The following is an 18,184-nucleotide window of genomic DNA, read 5'->3' on the forward strand; positions in this document are numbered from 1 at the left end:
GCGTGATATACAGACACTACTCAAAAGTGGACTGCAGGAGCACCACAGCCCCTTTTGGGGACCTCCTGAAGGACAGTGGTGGAGACAAATCCTCGCAGTGGGCAGAACTTCGAGCAGTGCACCTGGTTGTTCACTTTGCTTGGAAGGAGAAATGGCCAGATGTGCAGTTGTATACTGATTCATGGGCTGTGGCCAAAGGTCTGGCTGGATGTTCAGGGACTTGGCAGGAACGTGACTGGAAAATTGGAGACAAAGAAGTACGGGCAAGAGGTATGTGGATAGACCTGTCCAAATGGGCCATAGAATTGAAGATGTTTGTGTCTCATGTGAATGCTCACCAAAGGGTGACCTCAGCAGAGGAGGATTTTAACAATCAAGTGGATGGGATGTCGTATTCTGTGGAAGCCAGGCGTTCTGTTTCCCTAGCTACTCCTGTTATTGCTCAATGGGCTCATGAAAAAAGTGGCCGTAGTGGCAGGGATGGAGGTTAAGCATGGACTGAGCAATGTGGGCTTCCACTCACCAAGGCCAACTTGGCTACAGCCACTACTAAGTGCCCAGTCTGCCAGCAGCAGACCAGCCCTGAGTCCCTGATATGGTATCATCCGTCGAGGTGATCAGCCAATATGCTAGTGGCAAGTTCATTATGTTGGACCACTTCTATCATGGATAGGGCAGTGTTTTGTTCTTCCTAGTATAGACACGTACTCTGGATATGGATTTGCCTTCCCTTCATGTAATCCTTCTGCCAAAACTACCATCTGTGGACTTACAGAATACCTTATCCACTGTCATGGTATCCCACATGGCATTGCCTTGGATCAAGGACTCATTCATAGCAAATGAAATGCAGTAAAGGGCCCATTCTTATGGAATTCAGTGGTCTTACCATGTTCCTCATCATCCTGAAGTACCTCATGTGATAGAACAATGGAATGGCCTTCTAAAGACACAATTAGAGCAACAGCTAGGTGGCAATACCTTGCAGGGTTGGGGCAGTGTTCTCCAGGAGGCTGCATGTGCTCTGAACCAGTGTCCAATATGTGGTTCTCTTTCTCCCATAGCTAGGACTCATGCATCAAGGAATCAGAGGTGGAAATGGGAATGGAACTGCTCACTATTATCCCTAGTCACCCACTCACAAGATTTTTGCTCCACGTCCCCACGACCTTATGCTCTGCAGATCTAGAGGTCTTAGTTCAAAGGGAGGAATGGTCCCACTAGGAGAAACATCAGAGTCCATTGAAGTGGAAGCTAAGAATGTCACCTGGCCACTTTGGGCTCCTCATGCCTCTGGATCAACAGGCAAAGAAGGGAATTGCCATACTGGCTGGTGTGATTGATCCTGATTACCAAGAGGAAATCGGATTTATTTTACATCATGAAGGCAAAGAAGAGTATGTTTGGAAAGCAGGTGATCTCTTAGGGTGTCTCTTAGTCCTACCATGCCCTGTGATTAAAGTCAATGGAATACTATAGCAACCTAATTCCAACATGTAAATTCCAACATGAATGAAGGTTTGAGTTACCCCACCAAACAAAGAACCACGACCAGCGGAGGGGCTTGCTAAAGGCAAAGGGAATACGGAATGGGTGGTGGAAGAAGGTAGTTCTAAATACCAGTTACAACCACATGATCAGTTGCAAAAATGAAGACTGTAATTTTTATGAGTGTTTCTGCTTTGTAAAATATGTGTACATCCGTGAAATATTTTTGTTTTCTTCACTCATAAAAATAAGATGTAAACAGGCCTACTACATGTTTGGTTGTGTGTGTTCACTGTATCATATTATGCCCAAATATGACTTTTAAATAGTCTTTATTCAGAGGTTTTGTATGGTTTAATAAAATGTATGTAGGTGCCAAGTTGACAAAGGGTGAACTGTGATGGTTTAGATTGTGTGCCAACTTGGCTGTGCCAGGATATTTAGTGTTTTGGCAGTTCGTGCAGTGTTGTCATCACTTCCTGTTGAGATTTGATATGTGATCACCCCCATGATGGGATCTGATGTGAGCAGCCAGTCAGTGAAAAGGGAGTTTCCTTGGGCGTGTGGGTGCATGGAATATAAGTGGACATTCTGGCAAGGCTTGGGAGCTTTTTGCTGGTGCTGGATCCTGTACCTGGCTCCCGTTATGTGACCCCCAGTTCTTGGGACTTGAGCTAGCAGCTTTCCTGTGATCTTGCCTTCCAGTCTTGGGATTCATCAATCTTCCAAGCTAGTGAGCAAGAGCCCTGCTATCCAACCTACCGCCCTTGTGTTTGCCAGCCCCTGCAGCTACGTGAATCAGAAGAAGCCTCTATCTTGACCCATGGACTTGGGGCATTGCAGCCTCTATAACTGAGTGAGCCATTGCCTTGATGTAAATCTGTTTCTATATATTTATACGCTTTACTGGTTTTGCTTCTCTAGAGAATCGAACCAGGACAGTGTGTATCTGGGCGTGTGTGTCCCTCCTGGAGTGTCTGTGTTTCTGATCTGTGTGTGTGTGTGTGTGTAAATTTGATCTTTGGGTGTTTTTGAGTGTGGATCTGTGTGTGCGTGCATCCATCATGTGTCATCTCATCCTGGGGCTGTCTTGGATGATCTTGAGTGTCTGTGTGTTTGTGTACTCCCTCCAGTGTCTGTGCCAGGGTCTACAATGTGGGTCCATGTGAACTTGTCCATGAGCCCACACCCGTGTGCCCCACTGAGTCTGGGAGGTCCTTATGTGTACATCTCCGTGGTTGTTGTCTCGGCACACTTCTGAGTGTGTGTATGTGTGTCTGTGAGTGTGCACCCCAGGAACAAGCAGACACAGAGGGGACTTCTTCTAGGGCCACCGCCAGAGGTGGGTGAAAGGTGACAGTATGTCTATCCTCCTCCCTCAGGTGGGGCTGGGCCCTTCTGCCCCTGCTCCCTTAGCCCCTGGTGTCCTCTTGGTGGTCCCACCACACGCCTCAAGGATTGAGGAAGTGAAGAGTTTGTTCACGGGAACCCCACCCAGGGTTTGATGTAGAGGGTTAAAGTGAGTGGGTGTCTACGGAGCTGCTTGGGCCCCTGGGAAGGGCTGAGGGGGTACTGAGTCCCTGGGAAACATGATTGAGTGAGTGTCCCTAGGGAGAACTCTGGGTCTGTAGTGCTCTGTGTCCCTGGGGTGGGGTGAGTAGCTGGAGGTTGATGGGAGGGTGGGGGAAGTCCTGGATCCCTGGAGAGGGGTCAAGTGGGGGAGATCTCTATGGAAATCTGAGGGGAGGGCTCTTGGGTCCCTGGTTAGGGGTGAGTGGGGAGCACATCTGGGGAGGATTGGAGAAGTCCTTGGGGATCTTGGATCCCCAGAGAGCCCTGGTATCCCACTCACCGTTATGGCCAGGAGCTGGGGCAGCAGCAGCATTAGTGTCAGGCACAAAGGTGACAGACCTACTGGATGGTGGCAGGTTCTGTGGTATCCGGCCATCAAGTACAGTCATCAAGGGCCGAGCCCCCAGATGCCCCTCTCACCCCACCTTTGGGCTTACCCTCCTTGGGGGCCCAGGAGGAGCCCAGCAGGGCAGAGCCTAGGGTCACATGGCGTTTCCCTCCCAACCTGAGTGTCCCTGGCCATGGGAATAGACACACGGCGTCACTAGATGGTGCTGGGTCCAGTAAGGAGAATCCATCTGCCTCAGGATATCTCACATTGGGGGTTGGGGAGAATCGCAGAGGAAGTTGTGAGAAGCACTTAGCACAGGCCCAGGCACAGAGGAAGCTCACAAAACAGAGGCTCTGTTGATGTTGTTGGTGGCATTTTATTACCCGCCAGCCCCAGTCCCAGAGCTCACCTGGTCAACCCTAAGGGGGCAGAGCAGGAGAAGAAAGGGTAGTGACTGAATTTACCTTCAGAGAGGAAAAATGTGGGAACCTAGCTGCTCCTGATCCACTTTGAAATCAACTCTCTCAACACACCTCCACCCCACCATACTGGGGAAACTGAGTCGGCCAGAGGTGTGTCCAAGTTCACTCAGTGGGCCTGAGTTGACGGCCGATTTCATCTACCGAAACTCCTTTTCTGAAGTTCACTCCGTTTGAACTTGCCATTGATGGTTTTGGGCAGCTCTGGGACAAACTCCGCCTGAACAAGGAGAGAGCATATCCAACCTGACTTGGTCCTGCTCTCAATTCCTTCCATTTCTCACTCACCTACTTGTCACCTGCATAGACCTTAGATATGCTAATGCCATGTGGGGGTCTCCATGGGGTTCACCAGGTATCTCAGGTCCTCCTACTGACTCCCTGTCTGTGGATGTAGCCACGTGACTTCCTTTGATCAAGGAAGTGTGAAGTGTGTCACCTCTAGGTAGAAGAGTTCTGGATGCTGGCCACCTGTCTTCGTATCGGCATAGCACCTGGCAGGTTTCTATATGCTAACTGTGGTTTATCCTGGTCCCGGTGTGAGGGAACATGGAGCAGAGTTCCCAGAAGACCCATAGTAATAAAGTTTCATCGCTCTAGGCCAGCGAATAAGACTTTGGGGCTGTTCATTACCCACAGTATAACCTAGCCCACCTAATGCTGTGCATCATTTGTTCTGTTCTCTACGAGACAGCATTGCTGTTGCTCTTAGTTGCCATTGAGCCAGCTCCAGCTTGTGATCACCCAAGGACAACAGAATGAAATGTTGCCTGGTCCTGTGCCATCTTCATGGTCATTGGATGCTCAAGCCCTTTGTTTTGGCCACTATGGATTCTGAGTACCTTCCTACCTAGCAGGCTCATCCCTAACACTGTATCAGAAAATATTTTGTTGTAATCCATAGGATTTTCATTTGCTAATTTTGGGAAGTAGATTGGCAAGCCTTTGTTCCTAGTCTGCCTTAGTCTGGAAGCTCCACTGAAACCTGTCCAGCATGGGTGGTCCTGCTGATGTTTGCAATACTTCTCTGCCGGTTGGTGTTTCTGTGGTACTTGGGTGTTGCTATGACGTGAAAGCTATGAGGCAACAGCCGAAAATGAAAAGAATAAACTTTGTTGTCAGACACACCTGGGTTTGAGCTCCAGCCCTGCATTGTATTAGCTGTAATTTGAGGCCATTTCCTTTGTCTGTGCCTTAGTTTCCTCTATGTAGAACAGGATAGTTATACCATAGCAGGCTGTGGCAGGGATTGAATGCGACATGTAGAAGATTTCCTACAGGGCCTAGCATGTAGATAAAGTGATGAATAAACGTTAGCTATATATATTTTTTATATGATGGGTATTGATTGTAAAAATTCAGACAATGCAGCAAAGTGTTAGATAAGAAAGAAATGTTAAGTCTTTGGCATCTGTATCCATTCCAACTTTATTTTTAAGCAAGTAGGATCATACTACATATACTATTCCATATTCTGCTTTCTTCTCTTAATAATGTGTTGCTGAGATCTCTTTAGGTCAAAAAAGAAAATATGTGCATCATCATTTTTAAGTATGAAAAAATGAAACCCACTGTCATTAAGTCGATTCTGACTCATGGTGACCCTTGAGGACAGAGCAGAACTGCCCCTGAGGATTTCCAAGGCTGAAATCTTTCCAGAAGCAGACTGCCACATCTTTCTCCCAGGGAGCACCTCGTGGGCTTGATCCGCCAACCTTTTCGGTAGCATCCGAGCACTTCACCACTGTGCCACCATGAGGAGCCCATGTTAATTCCATGAATAATTGAATCACTTCCCCATTTTGGACATTGAGATCAGTGATTTTCAAACTGTAGGCTGCCACTCATTAGTGAGTTTTCAAAGGAATTTTGTAGGTTGCAGGCAGCATTAAAAAAAAATGAAGTAGAATAGAATATTTTGAATGTATTGCAAGATAGAAGGATAAGTATTTTATTAGGTTTTTAATGTTATATTAATGTGTATATGTATTGGGTTGCAATACAAAATGTGTTTCTCCCTGTGAATCATGTTACAAAAAGTTTGAAAGCTGCTGGTTTGTACTTCATTTTCAGATTCTGCAAGATTATAAATACCTTTCTTGCAGGTATGTCTTTGGACACGATTTTTTTCTTTAGGTTAACTTGCCAGCAGTGAGTTCCTTTATGGTTTCTGACACAGGCTAGAGGCTCCCATCTAATAAAGTCTGCTTCACACTGTCCTTAAGTTGAATTGCTTCTTAAGTTGAATTGTGGTGGAAAAAGCTAGTGCTGTTGTTTACCTAAGCTTACCCTAACTGCCCTGGAGGACTTGGGAGAGCTGAGCACCAGAGGCAGCCAGGAGGACCAGACCCCATCCATCTGCATGCACCCGTTCCTGGGGTGCTTGTACGGGTCTGTCACTCCCTTCACATGCTGCTGCAGTTCCTTGGTGAGCTGGTCCCAGTCATGGGACAGGAACTGTGGGGACATGACAATGAACACCTTCACCCCCTGCAGCTCAGGAGTGAATTCATGGTGAGTGTCAACAAATTATACCCCCAGCCATTGCCATAGAGTTGATTCCCACCAGTAGCGACCGTATAGGGCAGAGTAGAACTGCCCTATAGGGCTTCCAAGGCTTTATGGAAGCAGACTGCCACATGTTTGTCCAGCAGAGGGGCTAGTGTGTTCGAACCGCCGACCTTCCGGATAGCAGCCGAGCATTTAACCACCGCAACACCAAAAATGCCATGTTTATTGAATGAGTGGAAAAGCAAGATGATGCTTGAGCCATGTACTTCATAAGAGCATGGCGACTTTGGAAAAGAAAGAATCAGGTTCAAATCCCAGTACTTCTAATTCTATCTACGTGTTTGCAAAATTATTTAACTCTCTTAAATTCAGTTTCCTTCTCTGTGAAATGGGGAGAGTAAAATTTCATCCGTTACTGGGTATCTGTAAATATTCCAAGTGATGATATATGTGAAACATCTGGCTAGTTTAAATTTATTGTTACTGTTGTTCTAAGTAGTAGTATCATCATAGTTGTTATTATTTTACGTACAGTTCCCTACACGGAACCTAGTGAGTACTAAATATTGGTCATTGATGATGATGATTAATGATGTCCCCAATTTAACTGCATAGGGCTCAGCACATAGTAGGTTTTCAATAAATACTTGTTAAATCAAGGAATACAGGCTGTGGAGCCAGATTGCTTAGTTTCCCATTCAGACCCCATCACTTATTAGCTGTGTGATCCAGGTGAGTTAATTTCTTTATGCCTGTGTCCTCAATTATACAAACCAAACCAAACTCATTGCCTTCCAGTCGATTCTGACTCATGGAGACACCATGTGTTAATGGGTAGAATTGCTCCGTAGGATCGTCTTGGCTTACTCTTTATACACGGTGATCGCCAGGCCTTTCTTCTGCAGTGCCACTAGGTGGGTTCAAATCGTCAACCTTTGAGTTAATTTCTGACCTCTTGCCCAGCCAGGGATTGCTGCTCATCTATAAAAAGGGTATAAGAAGAGTCCTTAACTCATTCGAAACCCTAGTGGCGCAGTCATTATGAACTTGGCTTCTAACCCAAAGGCTGGTAGTTTGAATCCATCAGTCGCTCCTTGGAGCACTTCAACTTTGTCGTATAGGGTCACTATTAGTTGGTATTGACTCGATAGCAACGGGTTTTTTTTTTTTTTTCTTTCCTCTTATACCTCATTGGGTTGTTGTGAGGGTTAAATGAGTTGGCAAATAGTAAGTACTCATTAAATATTAGCTGTCATCATTGTCACCATCATCATCATTCATAATTATTATTTACAGTGCCACAGAGGAGGCCAATGCCAGCTGCTGACCACACAGTATAAGTCCACACGCACATCAATTATGCCCCCTGCCAGAGGACCAAGACTGGCTAGATAGTGCCTTGAAGTTGATCCTGCTTCTGGCTTCCCAGTGCCCACATGCAGATATGATCCTCTACTCACCTCCCCTGGAATGGGATCCAGACTGCTCGCCACGGCTGTTTCAGCCACCTCTGGGTGCTCCGCCAGGGCATTCTCCACCTCTGCTAGAGCAACTCAGTACCTGGAAGATCTGCTGTTCCTTCACGGGGTTTGGAGGCAGATGCCAGAATTGGGGTGACCCATTGCCAAGATATCCCCTTTGAAGGGTCACGACTTCCTTTGGCACAGAGAGTAACTGGCATAGGGAGCCTGAGACTCGCAATCTGCCTATGTCCTGGACTCGAAAATTAAAACCCTCGACACTCTATGCTAAGAAATACCAACACTCAGGTGCTTTCCAGGGCAGTCGTGACCTGAGATGACAGAGAGGGCGATGCTTTGTCTTCCCAGAGCTCTGTGTCCTTGGCTCAAGCAGCTTCCACCAGTGTGAAATTACTTAGAAGCATCAATTTTTATCATAATCATTTATGTAAATTTAGCATCTTTCCCCTAATGTGTAATGTTTGCTTTAGAAATTAAAAAAAAAAAAACAACTTGATTTCTTTTAATATCTAAGATTATTGGTGTAGGGTAATGTGTTTATTTTTTTTTTCTTAGTGTAGGGACTTGGGACATGAATTTGGAGTCAGACAACCTTGATTAAAATCTGAACTATACCATATGATAGGTTTGAGACTGAAGGCAACCTTCTTCACTAATCTGTGACTCAGTTTCCTCATCCTAAAATGGTATAAAAGTAGTATCTGCCTCCTACCATTGAAGGAGCCTGGGTGGTGCGAGAAGTTTGTGATCAGCTACTAACCCAAAGGTTGGCAGGTGGAACCCACCCAGTGATACCGTGGAAGAAAGGCCCGGTGATCTGCCAAGAAAACCCTATGGAACAGTTCTCTTCTGTAACACATGGCGTCTCCAGGAGTCTGGGGCCAACTCTATGGCAGCGAAGAGCAGCACAACATTGGGGGCTGGGTTAAATGAGTTAATGGGTATGAAGCTTTAGGAGAGTGCTTTCACATCCTAAGTACTCTGTGAAACCAAAATACAAAACCTGTTGCCGTCAAGTTGATTCCGACTCACAACAGCCCTATAAGACCAAGCAGAACTGCCCCATAGGTTTCCAGGGAGCAACTGGTAGATTCTTACTGCTGACCTCTTGGTTAGCAGCCAAGCCCTTAACCACTACAGCACCAGAGCTCCTTAACCTGGGAAGTGCAAGCTCTTAACCCCATATGCGTACACCTGTGTAAACACCACTAAGATCATGACCCTCAGAATCGCTCCAGTTCCCAGCTGACTCCCTCAGGCCCTGTCCTACTCGGCAACCCCGGAAGACAACCAATAGTCAGTTAAAGCCCCTTAGTAGTTCACAGGAGTCCTTGGGTTGCACAAATGTGTAAGTTCTTCACTTCTGGCTGAAACGTCGGCGGTTCAAACTCCCCCAGAGGTGCCTCGGAAGACAGGCCTGACAGTCTGCTTCTGAAAGGTCACAGCACTGAAAACCCTGTGGAGCACAGCTGTACCCTGAAACGTGTGGGGTTGGCATGAGTTGGAACTGACTCCACGACAACCACCAGCAACAAGAGTAGTTACCAGAAAGGCTGTGACTGAGAAGGATGGGTCTTGGCTCCTCCCCGACTGAAGCAAAGTGGGCTGATCAGATCCTAGCTCACTCCCTAGGGCAGGCTTTTTCATGGAAAAGCAGGAAGATCAGGAGAGGGATGGGTGGGAGCGATGGTGCCACCACCTTTCATGGTTTGGTGGGATGGGGTTCTCTGGGGACTATAGGGCTTTATTCCTGGGCCAGCCCTAAAGGAGTCAGTTCAAATTGAACCCTGGAGAAGGGCCCACTGGCATCTTCATTACCCCAGGGCCTCATTGGTCCTGAACATGGTGATCTTTACTAATCAGCTCACTGCTTATGTCAGTGGTCCCTGTAATGGTTTGTAATGTGTCAGTGTGGCATCCATTCATGTCTCCTGAAGCATACTTACTGTCTGAATAAAGACATGCTTCCACCGAACATGGTCCAACTATGCTGCATACAACCGAGTACATAGTCCCTGCTTTGTCTTTGGGTGTTCTTCTTATGTATCCCTCCCTGTTTTTCCCAGGGCTGTGTGTGCCAGATCCTCCTTTCAACGGCTTTGTTGCTTGGCCTCTCTTGCTGATTGTCCATGAGGCGTAAGATTCAAGATGGGAGGAGGGTGATGCTGAAGGCATTCTAAGAACATTCACAAAACTATTGGCAAATATAGACTTCAGAGAGTTAGGGCAGTTTACATTTGAAAGAGGGAAAATGAACAAGAGGGGAGATGGAATAGGCCCTTCAGAAGAGAATGAATTTCCTATCAGGTGTTTAGAGTCTCTTGGGAAAATTGCTAAAGCCCTCAAATTTTTGAGAAAAAAAAAAAAAAAAAAAGGCCATCTTGTCATGGTGGTGTACAGGTTAGCAATGGAGTGAAAGATGTCCTGATACTCATCATATCATTTTGTTGGAAAGTTTGTACCTAAACTCCTCTCCATGGACATCCATTCATTCTTGGTTTATTCCAGGAATTAGAGCATAGTTGCGATTATAACCTAAATGTGGTTAAATATAAACTTATTTTGACACACTTCAGATGTTTTTTTTCCATCGCAAATTGTCACTGTGATTTTCTTCTTTCACTATGTGCTTGTAACTTTTGGATTCTAAATGGACTCACAGTTTTTTATATTATTTTATTGTGATTTCAGTGAAAGTTTACACAGCAAATTAGGTTTCCATTTAACAATTTCTGTACATATTGTTCCATGGCATTGGTTACATTTTTTAGAATGTGTCAGCATTCTCATTATTTCCATTCTGGTTGATCTGCCTCCATTAATCTAGCTTCCCTATCCCCCACCCCCTTATCTTCTCATCTTTCCTGTAGGGTAAATATTGATCCTTTGGTCTCATATAGGTGATTATATAAAGGAGGACAGTACTCAAGGGGGATATTGTTTATTATTTTATGAGCCAATCTGTCATTTGTTTGAAAGTTGACCTATGGGAGTGGCTCCAGTTCCAAGTTTAAAGGGTTTGTCAGGGTGAGAGCCTCGGGACTTCCTTTTGTCTGTTGTGGTCCAGGAAGTCTGGCCTTTTTTAGGAATCTGAGTTTTGTTCAGCTTTTTTCTCCTATTCTGTCTAGGCCCATCTGTTGTGTCCCTGATCAGAATATTTGGTAATGGTATCTGTGCACCATCTAGCTCCTCTGCTCTCAGAATATATGAGGCCGTGATTTTTGTGGGCTATTAGTTCTGTAGACTAGTTTGTTCTTTGAGTCTTTGGTTTCCCTGTTTCCTTTTCAACCAGATGAGTAGAGACTGGTAGGTGTATCTTAGATGGCCGCTGGCAAGTTTAAGACTGCAGGTACTACTCACCAAACTAGTATGTAGAACATTATGTTTATGAACTTATGTTATGCCAGTTGACCGAGTTGTCCCATGAGACTCTGGTCCTAAGCCTTCAAACCCAGTAAACCAATCCTGAAAGGTGTTTGGTTATGTCTAGAAAGTATTTGTAACCATGCCCCCTATGTGCTTTGTTATATATGAGTATATATGCAGCACACAGAGACATGTACATACGTATGCCTACAGAGGCACTTGTACCTGAACACCCATATATTCTCAAGTGCCTTCCTGTATACATAGTTGCATTCATATCTACTTATGTAGCCATACACATATTTTTTGGTTGTTATTGCCAAATTGTATATGTTACAGCATTTACCAAAATTGTCCCTTATTCTCGTGCCCTTAGTGTTATTGTTCACCTTGGCCAGATTGTGCAGATATCACCCATATTGGGTATTGCCTTTCCCATCACCAAAAATAACAAGTGTCTGCTCTCTAGAAAGTGATTTCTCCTCCCTCCCTCTCCCATAACTGGTAACCACCAAAGAAGATAGCTTTCTGTATGAATTAATGTTGCTTCTCTTGTCTTTTTATAAAAGTGAGACCATACACTATTTGTCCTTTTGTGATTGCCTTATTTCACTCAGCATAATGTCCTCCAGATTCATCCATTTTATAAAATGTTTTGAGAACTCATCATTATCATATTTTAATTGTGCTTTAGGCGAAAGTTTACAGCTCACGTTAGTTTCTCACACAAAAATGTATACACACATTGTTATGTGACCCTATTTGCTATTCGTATGCTGTGCCAGCACACTCCCCCTTTCCACTCCAGATTTCCTGTGTCCATTCAAGCACCTTCTCTCCCTTTCTGCTTTCTCATCCCATCTCCAGACAGGAGCTGCCCGTTTAATCTCGTGTATCTACTTGAACTAAGAAGCACAATCTTCAAGAGTATCATTTTCTGTCTTATAGTCCAGTGTAATATTTGTCTGAAGAGTTGGCTTCAGAAATGGTTTTAGTTTTGGTTTAACAGAGTTTGGGGGCCATGTCTTCTGGGGTTTCTCTAGTCTCAGTCAAACCATTAAGTCTGGTCTTTTTACATCCATTTCAGTTCTGCACCCCACTTTTCTCCTGCTCCATCAGGGACCCTCTGTTATGTTCCCCATCAGGGTAGTCATTGGTGGTAGCTGGGCACCAGCTGGTTCTTCTAGCCTCAGGCTGTTGGGATCTTCAGTTTATGGGGACTTTTTTGTCTGTTGGGATAATATATTCCTTGTATCTTTGGTGTTCTCCATTCGCCTTTGCTCCAGGTAAGTTGGGTCCAATTGATGTATCTTAGATGGCCACTTGTAAGTTTAAGGCCCCAGATGCCACTCACCAAAGAGGGATGCAGAACATTTTCTTAATAAACTTTATTATGCCAGCTGATCTAGATGTCTCCAAAAACCATGGTCCCCAGACCCCTGCCCCTGCCACTCTGTCCCTCAAAATGTTTGGTAGTGTTCAGGAAACTTCTTAGTTTTTGCTTTAGTCCAGGTGTGCTGACTTCTCCTGTATTGTGTTATCCTTCCCTTCACCTAAGATAAGTCTTGTCTACCATCCAGTCAGTGAGTTCCCCTCTCCCTCTCTCCCTACCGTGTAAACATCAAAGAATGTTTTCTTCTGTGTTGAAACCTTTTCTTGAGTTCTTATAAATGTGGTCTCATACAATATTTGTCCTTTTGCATCTGATTAATTTCATTCAGCATAATGCCTTTCAGATTCATCTATGTTATGAGATTTTTTGAGGATTCATCATTGTTCTTTATGATTGCGTAGTGTTCCATTGTGTGCATATACCATAATCTGTTTATCCATTCATCCATTGATGGGGACCTAAGTTGTTTCCATCTTTTTGCTATTGTGAACAGTGCTGTAGTGAACGTGGGTGTGCATATATCTATTCGTGTGATGACTCTTCTTTCTCTAGGATACATGTCAAGGAGTGGGATTGCTGGATCCTGTGGTACTTCTATTTATAGCTTTTTAAGGAAGCACCAAATTGTTTTGCAAAGTGGTTGTAGAATTTTCCATTTCCACCAGCAGTGTGTAAGTGTTTCAGGCTCTCCACAACCTGTCTAACATTTATTACTCTGTGTTTTTGGATTAATGCTAGCCTCCTTAGGGTGCGATGGTATCTCGTTGTAGTTTTGATTTTCATTTCTCTAAAGGCTAATGATCCTGAGCATTTCCTTATGTATCTCTAAGCTGCGTGAAGGCCTTCTTTGATGAAGTGTCTGTTCATATCCTTTGCCCATTTTGTAATGGGGTTATGTTTCTTTTTCTTGTTGAAGTTTTGCAGTATCTTGTAGATTTTAGCGACTAGATTCTGATTGAATATGTCATAGCCAAAATTTTTTTCTCAGTCTGTAGGTCACCTTTCTACTCTTTTGGTGAAGTCTTTTGATGAGTGTGTTTGATTTTTAGGAGCTCCCAGTAGTTATCTAGTTTCTCTTCTGTTGTTTATGCACTGTTAGTTATGTTTGTATTCTGTTTATGCCATGTATTAGGGCTCCTATCAGCGTCCCTACTTTTTCTTCCATGATCTTTATTGGTTTTGATTTTATATTTAGGTCTCTGATCCATTTTGAGTTAGTTTTTGTGCATGGTGTGAGGTATGGGTGATATTTCATTTATTTGCAAGTGGAAATCCAGTTATGCCAGCACCATTTGTTAAAGAGATTGTGTTTTCTCCATTTATTGGACTTTGGGCCTTTGTCAAATATCAGGTGCTCATAGGTAGACAAATTTACGTCTGGATTCTCAATTCTGTTGCATTGGTCTATGTATCTCTTGTTGTACCAGTACCAGACTGTTTTGAGTACCGGGGTGGTCTAGTTGGTTCTAAAATCAGATAGTGTCATGGCCCCTGGGACCCATCCTCAGCCTAGTTGGGGTCCCTTGCCCCATCGGTGACCTGAGGGTTAGAGTCCCTCTGAGTCATCTGTGGTCACCATGTTGGTAACCGCAGGGTTTGAATTCTTCTGTCTTTGGGAACACTCTTCTCTGTCTGTTCTCTATCCTTTATTTTCCTTCTCTTTGCTCTCCAAGTGGAAAAGGGTGGCTTTTCACCCCAAGGCAAAGTGTACCCCAAGAATTACCAACTTTGGCTATGGGCGTAGTTTAGGAATTGTGGTAACTTAAAACCTAGTAGTGGTAAATACTTAGAGGAAATGGTGAACAAAAGTTGAATAGCTTGTGACTTCCCTTAGGGGTATGTCATAAAGAATTGTGACTTTTTCAAATCCGAGGGAATGAAGAGGAAAAGGTTATTTTCTCAGGTAATAGTGCTTGGCCCCAATATTGTTTACGGGACCAAGGAAGGTGGTCATTGAATGGGTCGCTGAACGGCAACACCATTCTTCAGCTAGATTTATATTGTACGTGAAATGGTAAGTGGGATGAAAAGCATTATGTGGAGGCCTTCATGTCATTGCAAAATGTTAATGAAACTCAGAAGGCTTGCAAAATCTGTGTACAAAAGGACAAGGAAAAGCCCATCGCTCTGTGGCCAGTGCTAGTGGCGGAGGACCGTTTGAACCCCAGCAGTGTGTCTATCTGTAGCTCTCCTCCCTCACCTGCACCTGCTGGAGAAGGGCAGCTGGGGCAAGAAGGAGTGGGCTGGTGAGAGGGGGCAGAGAGCATGATCCAGCTCCCCTTCTTGGGGATTGTTGTTTCCTGGAGCGGAGTGGAGGGTGGGGAGAGATGGAGAATTGAAGAGAAAAGCAAGGCTGTGCAAGTGCCCTGGGAATCTTCCTTAGCCATCACCCCATACAAGGTGGGGCACCCTATCAAGGGTCAAATGTGGCCCAGGGTGCCACAGAGCCAGGACAGAGCCAAGAGGAAGGGCCAGCCTCTGCTTAGTGTCCCTTCCGTCAAACAACTGCAGCAGCAGACAGGGGCCAGGTTCAGGTTTGTGTTCCTTTTAGTATAGCAAACCTGATTAACTAGAAGAATTACATTGTGGGATATCTCAAGAACCCTAAAGAAATGTATGAAGTCTTTACTACCATCTTTAACTCTTTTGATGTCACATGGGCAGACTGTCAGTTCCTCTTCAGCACTCTCCTCTCCAGAAGAGAGGTGGGTGATCCTAGACAGGGCTAGAGAGGAAGCCCAGAGATGACGTGATGCTCAGCCAACCAGAGATGCAGTTGATGACATCTCCCCCTTAGAGACCCTCCCTGGGATCACAATCACGCAGCAGAGTATGGTATGCTCACCCATTATCGGCACTGTCTCTTAGTGGGCTTTAAAAATGGAGTATCTAAGCACTTAAATTGGAGTAAGGTAGCAGAACGAAGAGTTTTCTGGTTCTGTGGTGCAATGGATAGTGCCCTGGATGTCTGGCTAGATAGAGGCACTCAAAGTTATTGGCTCGAATCTCAACAGAGTGAAGATAAGGATCCTTTAGCTTTCCTCAAGAAAGATTTATAGAGTCTTTAGGCAATATACAGATCAGGATCCAGGATACCTAGTGGAGATGGCATTCAAGGCCTCTAACAACAGGGAAGACAAAGGCGGAAAGCGCCAGGTTGCCTTACTAGCAGCAGCAGTACAGGATAGGCTCCCTGAGAGGAGAAGACCTGTGGGCCCTAGTGGGGCCCAACCCCAACCCCTAGTGTGAAAGAACCAGTGTACATATTGTAAGAAGAGGGCCATTGGAAAAGAGTATGACCCAAGAAAAAGATTGGGCAATGAGTAACTCAAATGTTACCCCTCACTCTGGAGGAAGACTGACTAGGGTGGATCAGGGGCAGGACCTCCACCTGAGCCTCTGGTTATAATGAATATGGAGGAAGAACCTACTCAATTTTCTAGCCACACCTCTCCCCACTCTGCTCCTGGGAGACGGCATCCACCATGACTGTGTCCAGACAGTGGACCTGGCCTGTGCCAGGCACCCAGACTTCCCTGTTGGTGACCTGAGGATCTGAGTCTCTCTGTGGTACCTTCATACAGGGTGGCCAGAAAGGGCTGGCTACACAGTCGTCAGCCACACCAAGGACCTCAAAGCAAACAGTCTCCCAAACGGAACCTCAGCCCAAAAAGCCGAGCTGGTTGCAGCGATGCTGGCTTTGTGGCTGGCCAAGCCCCGAAGTGGGCGATCATTTGTACAGATTGGAAGAATGTGTTGTCAGTTTTACATGCACACGGGGATCTGTGGAAACAGGGGAGGCTTTGAATTCGGCTGATAAAGGAATCAAATGCAGCCAACAGATTTTTCAACCTCTTGAGGCAGTGTTATTCCCCTGTGCTCTGGCCGTGGGACACTGCAAAGACATCAGCAGAACGTTACACCAGAGGCCTAGGGCAAAGGAAGGGCTGACTTAGAGGCCAAGTGGGCAGCAAGAACAATGACCCCAGCAGTAGTGGTGGCCTTCTTCCACACCCTAGCCCGCCACAAGCCACAGAAGACCCTGGTTACAGTGACACAGACCTTTATGTGGCCCATTAGTGAAAAACTATAAGTGACTCTGTATGAGGGATGGAAGACATCCTAAAGCACGTACACGAGGCCACTCAGTACAGGAGGAAAATAATTTATGATCAGGTAAAGAGACACTTTGTCGGCCAGACTTTGCAGGCAATTTTCAGAGACATTATTAGACAGTGTGTCACCTGTCAGAAAAGCAACCCCAGGACATTCTAGGCAGTGCCAGAGTGGACCAAGTACCAAGAGTATGTTCCAAGAAATGACTGGCAGATAGACTTCACTGAGATACCCAGGGCTCCAGGTGATTACCAGTGTCTGCTGGTGTTTGCAGACAGCTCTTTCCAATTGCATAGAAGCATTCCCCTGCAGGACTGAGAAGGCCACAGAAATTGCCAGAAGCCTACTAGAAGACATCATCCCCAGGTATGGCCTTCTCCAAACCATCAGGAGTGGACACTACCAGAGGGTTCGAGTCCCTCTGTGATCGGCTCTGTTGAGGTTTCAAGTCCTTACCTGTTCTGCTCAGGTCACACAGCTTGTGTCCCGACAACTAAGAATTAAGTGATGTTTTCGCAGTGCCTGGAGACTCCAGTTCAGTAGAAAAGTAGAAAGACTGAACCCAACTAAGGAAATCCATCTGACCAACCTTTCCCAGAAGATGGAATTAACATGGGTGAAGACCCTTCCCTTGGCTCTGTTCAGCATCAGGGTTGCACCTCAAACGAAACTTCAGGTAAGTCCTTTTGAGCTTATGTATGGGCATCACCAACTCTGTAACTTTTGGGAGGACTTAAATACTTTGGGTCCTGAAAACACCCTGGAGGCTAAGAACATACACAAGCAAGGCTAGGTCACTATTTGACAATATTTGTATTTTGTGGCAGGGGTCCTTCACTGTCTTTCCAAGTACCCAGTGTGGCAGACACCTGCAGAGCCTGAAGTCTCTCTCCACGTCCAGACCTGGAACACACCACACCTCACAGGAAAAATAGAAGGGACCTTTTGAGGTGTTGATGACACACACACACACACACAGACACACACACAGTGCAGTGAAGGTCTCCAGACACACACACACACACACATACACAGTGCAGTCAAGGTCTCCAGAAGGGGAGTGGGAATCCACCACTCTTGCATCAGACCAGCAACTGCAAAACAGTAAGAGTTGGCAGGGCAGTGATAATTGGAAGACTCAGGCTTTAGAGGATTTAAAGTGATAGACAATTGTTTCCGTTGATTGTCACCCCCTGCTGGCTGTGGGGCTTGTTTGCCTCATTGGTGGTTTATTTTCTGGCTCTGGCTTTGTATGGCCTGGTGCCTGTTTCCCACTGGACTCAGCAACCAGCTGTCACCTCGCTCTGTTTATGGCTGTGTTTGTGTTTGTCACCCACGTGCCTATGGTTGCAATGGAAATTTTGCCCGGCAAACTGTCCAGGGTCTCGCTGACTCCAGTGCTGAAGTCCTGGACAGTTGGTGTGGGACAGCTTGTGTAGAGGCTGGT

This window comes from Loxodonta africana, chromosome 12, assembly GCF_030014295.1.
Source record: "Loxodonta africana isolate mLoxAfr1 chromosome 12, mLoxAfr1.hap2, whole genome shotgun sequence".
In the NCBI taxonomy this organism is placed as follows: Eukaryota; Metazoa; Chordata; class Mammalia; order Proboscidea; family Elephantidae; genus Loxodonta; species Loxodonta africana.